This window comes from Rhincodon typus, chromosome 25, assembly GCF_021869965.1.
Source record: "Rhincodon typus isolate 14 chromosome 25, sRhiTyp1.1, whole genome shotgun sequence".
NCBI classification, from domain to species: domain Eukaryota; kingdom Metazoa; phylum Chordata; class Chondrichthyes; order Orectolobiformes; family Rhincodontidae; genus Rhincodon; species Rhincodon typus.
The window spans coordinates 8,685,711-8,691,322 of record NC_063356.1 but is presented as its reverse complement, the minus strand read 5'-3'; the positions used below and the strand labels follow the sequence as shown (position 1 = coordinate 8,691,322).

Here is a 5,612-nt window from a genome sequence, read left to right as displayed (position 1 = left end):
GCAGTAGTTTTTGTTTCAATTCATTTTGCGCAGCTCAGTGATGTAAGATTCAGTGCTCCACGGGCCATTCCCTGCGACGCACAATGAGACAAACATTGATTAGGCCCGGAGGTCCATGAACTTGGTGAAAGACACTCTTTGGTCTGCCCAAAACTTGTTGGTTTTCCATTGTAAAGATTTATTCTTGACCAAGTGTTGCAGATTGGCACAGTCCAAAGATCCTGGACTATTTAAGAAAGGCTATAAGGAAAAGCCAGGGAAATACAGACCGGTGAGCCTTACATCAGTAGCGGGTAAATTGTTGGAGGGGTGACAGATAGGATTTACGTGTATTTGGAATGGCAAGGACTGATTAGGGATAAGCATGGCTGTGCCTGGGAAATCGTGTCTCACTAACTTAATCAAGTTTATCGAAGAGGTGACAAAGAAGACTGGTGAAAGCAGAGGTGCAGGCATTGTTGTTACAGACATTGGCAAAGTGTTTGACAAGATTTCGCATTGTAGACTAGTGAGGCTAGATTATGAGATCTAGGGTGAGCTAGTCAATTGAATACAATATTGTTTTGAAGGTGGTGGTTTTTTTTTCCACCCTTCCTCCAGACAATAACCCTCTAACCAGTGTGACACAACAATCTGTACTGGGTCTGCTGATTTTCATGATTTATATGAGAACATAGAAGGTATAGGTAGTAAGTTTGCAGGTGACAGCAAAATAGGTGGTATAGTGTAAGGAAGATTATCACAGAGTACAACAAGACCTTGATCAGTGGTGGCACAGTTTAATTCAGATAAATGTGAGATGTTGCATTTTGGTAAGATAAACTAGGGTAGGATTTAAACAGTTAATGGCAAGGCCCTGGGGATTGTTGCCGAACAAAAAGACCTAGGCATGCAGGTGTGCAGTTCCTCACTAGTGGAGTTGCAGGTAGACAGGGTGGCAAAGGCAGCACTTGTCACACTTGCCTTCATTGATCAGTTCACTGAGTATAGTATTGGAATGTCATGTTCTGGCTGTACAGAACATTGGTCAGACTACTTTTGGAATACTGTGTACAATTCTGGTTACTCTGCTATAGGAAGGGCATTGATAAACTTGAGGGTTCAGAAAAGATTTACAAGGGTGTTGCTGGGACTGGAGGGCTTCAGCTGTCCAGAGAGGCTGAATAGGCTGGGGCTTTTTTCCCCTGGAGTGGAGACTGAGGGGTGGCTTATAGAGAGTTAAGGTCATGAGGAGCATGGATAGGGTGAATAGCCAAAGTCTTTTCCTAGGGTGGGCTACTCCCAAACTAGAAGGCATAGGTTTAAGGAGAGAGGGGCAAGATTTAAAAAGCGCATGAGGGGTAATGTTTTCACAGAGGGTGACGTTGTATGGAACGAGCTGCAGGGGGAAGTGCAAGTGCTGGAGGCAGGTACAATTATAACATTTAAAGGGATATGGGCCAAATGCTGGTGAAAAAAAAAGGGAGTGGGTCTGATTGGATGTCTGGTCGATGCCGATAACTCAGACTAAAGGGACTATTTCTGTGCTGTATGACGATGTGTGAGGGATGCAGTGAAGTTCTGAACAGCAGCCAAGGCGCAATGGGGAAAGACCACAGTCAGTCTTTCCACCACAGTATAACAAGGGTCCGTTCAGTTGTCAGATCCATTCACTAGCTCAAGATGAAAAACTTCTTGTATAAAGGCATTTTCCACATTTTTGGCAACTGTAGAGTGGCTGAGAAATGTCAAATTCCAATGTGATCGCCCCTGCCCCCACTTTCCAAAGACTGAACTGACAATATAGAATCTTTTAATGTATTTGTGATTTTTTTGTGCAAAGTGCTTTTGAAATAAAGACAAATCACATAACAGACACTCATTTGTTTAAAAGAAACCCAGCCAGTTGTCTCTAGAGCAATTATGCTTGGTTATAACCTTTTTCCTTCTTAAGATCCTGGGTTTTTGTACAGCCTTGTCAATGTTTCAATTCAAACTTTTATGTACACCCTGCACATGAACTTCAGAAACCATGTCTAATAGTCAAATGTTTCTTTTTCCACAAATGCTGCTAGACCTGCCGAGTTTCTCCAGTACTAAGCATTTGCTTGTTTGGGTGTAGTTGACACAATCCAGGATAAGCAGTCCATTCCACAGACATACATTAAATGCTGCAGTCATGACATAATATGTATAGAATGCAATATGGCTAGTTACCGCAGGCCAGGCAGCAACAGAGGAGCAGAAAAGCTGACGTTTTGGGTCTGGACCTGTTTTTTTCCCGAAGAAGGGTCCAGACCTGAAACGTCAGCTTTCCTGGTCCTCTGATGCTGCCTGGCCTGCTGTGTTCATCCAGCTCCACACCTTGTTATCTCAGACTATAGCATCGGCAGTTCCTACTATCTCATGGCAAGTCACCAAAGCTTCTTCATTAGCACATTTCACACATAGAACCCCAGACGTCTAAGACCAGGACAACAGATACAGAGGAAACCAGGACGAAGAAATACACCATTCTCACTTGGTTACGTCATCACCGTTCCTTCACTGTTGCTAGAACTCCTTCTCATTGTATTGTGGAAACCTTCATTAAAACAGACTATGCATTTAAAGATGACTCAACACCTTCAAGGACAAGTAGGGTTCAAAAGTTAAATAGTGGTCTTCTCAAAGACATTCACATCTTGCTCAGTGGTTAGCACTGCTGCCTCACAGAACCAGGGACCCAGGTTCAATTCCACCCTTGGGCAACAGTCTGCGTGGAGTTTGCACATTCTCCCTGTATCTGCGTGGGTGTCCTCTGGTTTCCTCCCACAGTCCAAAGATGTGCAGGCTAGGTTGATTGGCCATGATAAATTGCCCGTAGGGTAGAGGGATGTGTAGATTAGGTGGGATGCTCTGATGGGCGGTGTGGACTTGTTGGGCTGAAGGGCCTGTTTCCACACTGTAGGGATACTACTAGTACTAGTACTAGTACTACTATGATAATCTTGAAAAATAATGTATGTCAGAAATTCGTTTATTAACTACTTACAAGAAAAGTAACATAAATGCATGTGGATGCAGACATTAATCCAAATAAATAAGTTTATTAAAATTTTAGGCATTCCATGATATATTGAACTGGAAAAGCATAGGCTCATATTGCTTCCACTGTCTTTTTGTTTGAAGCACTTTGCGTTCCCTTTTTTAAAAAAAAATCTAATTTGAATATAGAGGGAATCCATATCAAGCTGGAGATAAATACATTTTTAGCACCAATTAAAGTGCAGGTGTGGCAAGTAAAACAGCTTCAATTTCTACACTCACACATGAAACCCACTTTTCAAAGTCACCACTGCGTTTGAATACAAGTATTCAATTTTTGTAACTGAATCACTTTAAAACAATAACATCCTTCAGACTGGCAGACAATCCAATCCTGTTAATCCTAATTAGAAGCCTTGACATACTACAGGTAAAAATCTTTTCAGAAGGTTATTTCAATACTTTTCCATCATCTTAAAACAATTATCTCTATTACCAACAACTACTGCACAATTTGAAGTGCATTCTACAAGATGCCCAAATATGAAATGGTCGATCCATAACTTCAAATTTTCCAGTTTTAATAAACATATAATAGATCAATTTATTTTAACCTCTTATTCAGAGAAGTAGAAAATTTAACACCCCAATTATAACTCTCAAGTGGCTATCATTAACAGTTAAAATTCACATCAATTCCCAACTTTATCTTCAGATTCAGAACCAGTGAAAGCTTTCAAACAAGATTTGGAAATACCAAATGCATATGACTTTTTTAAAAGGTTAATACATCAGTCAGCTCAAAATTTTAAAAAAGGGCAGGAGAACAAATCTGTTAAAGCAAACTACTGGACAAAGACTGGGAATTAAAATTAAATGCCAGATTGCTAGCACCTAAACTAATCACGATTGGAGCCAGACACCTGCCTATCCATATTTACAAACCAGCATCATAATTTAAGTACAGCATGTCAGACAAACAACTTTCACACATGAAAATATGTTCTACACAACTGACAACTTCCTTCAGAGTTTAAATATATAAAAAAAGTTAGAAATTTTTAACAAATTTTTGTCTAATAGCGACTAGTAGATCGGTCTTAGAAATATCACACCAACATACCAGTATGCATACAAGTTTCCCCGTTAACAAGAGATTTGAAAGTTTCTCTATGGTCGTGATTAGTCCTCCCGACATTTCACATAGAAATACAGCATCTTCGAAGATAACTGTCTATATTTGCGAGGCGTTATAGCTTGCATTCCCATAGCGCTCCTCACATGCAGTAAACGTATCAGAGCAGGATACAGATGACCAAGTGGATTGAAAGGACGGCCTAGAGCAAGGGGTGGTGAAGAAACTGAAGGTGGAACAGAACCTCCTTCCACCTGGATCAATACCCAGGGTGTATCCAGTCAGCAGCGCAGAGACAGCTTGCGAAGTGAGAGATTTAGAGCAACACGGACTACACTGCCAGACCCCACAGTCTCACCCGCCATTTCACAGCGTGAATATCGTGCGTACACTACACCGATTTAAAAAATCGTTAATCACGTCAGGAGGAATCGACATCGACCCTCATCCTGAAGCAATAACAACCGTCGACAGACAGCCCATGAGCGATCGGGGCGGCGGAAACAAACAGACATTTCCTTACCCCCGATCTCACCTCTTCGACCCCACGCAGCCGCCATTTTACCCCCTGTACAGGGGCGATGGGGGGCGGCGGCGGCGAAGGGAACGCGGACCGAAAAGGGTGAATGGGGGTAAGCAAAGAAAGACGGCGGCGACAGGAGAACGAAAAAGAGAAAGGACAGGAATGAAAAAAAAGTGCTCGCTTCCCGCCAAACCCCTTTCCCGCTCGGTGATTTTTTTTCTACTCTTGAATGTATTCGCTTTTCGTTCTATCCAATCCCGATGCCGAAATTGAAGGGGGGGGGGGTGTCATAAGTAGCTACCCCCACGCCGTATCACTGCCTCTTCTCACTCCCATTTTCCTGTCCAACTCCAGCTCGCAGCCTGTTGGCAGCAATTTGCCGGACTTACCCCGCGCTTTTGCCCCTCTGATTGGCTCCGGTATTAAACACAATGCCCCGGCGGCGAATAGGAACACAGCAGCACAAGATGGCGACCAACTGCGAGCGGCCTTCTCCTTCGCGAAACCGCTTGCTGCGCATGCGCTCTCCGGCCGGTCGTCTTGTTGGGGGTGGCGGTGGGGGCGCCGGGGAGGCCGCGCCACTGCACCTGCGCGGCATTCGCGTCCTCCTCCAGCGGGTGAGGGGGCGGGCGGATCACACTGCGCAGCTGCAAGAAAAAAAAATGCGATGAATCACGTGGTGCTGCTTGTTCACATGGAACCCGGCGCCCGCAGGGCACGTGACTCCGGTGCCGTGCTGCCGCCATCTTGGTAATGGATTCTTTTTCTTTCTCTTGTCGCTAGAGCTTCCAGTTTGGCAGTTGTCGTTTCTTTATGTGGAGTTATGTTGTTTGTTATCTACTTCTCTGAGCAAGAGTTACCCAGCAGGTATCCTTTGATGTAAGGAATAGGCAAGACGGTAAGTCACAAGAAAGTGTCTTGTGACAAGCCCCATTTGTTGAATGATAG

General features: G+C 43.7%; 1 protein-coding gene across 5 annotated transcripts in view; it reads right to left on the bottom strand.

Moving 5' to 3' along the window:
• The window catches only part of LOC109915420 (nuclear transcription factor Y subunit alpha), a 68,512-nt gene extending 63,318 nt beyond the window's left edge, over positions 1-5,194 (bottom strand). For 4 of the 5 annotated variants that reach the window (XR_007264726.1, XM_048611909.1, XM_048611911.1 and 1 more), the window contains exon 1: positions 5,054-5,194. The gene's annotated coding sequence lies outside the window, so the exon portion shown is untranslated. Of the gene's footprint in view, positions 1-4,129; positions 4,342-5,053 lie in introns of those variants that run through there. The other variant, XM_048611907.1, reaches the window with a different exon arrangement.
• Positions 5,195-5,612: the final 418 nt, after the last annotated feature.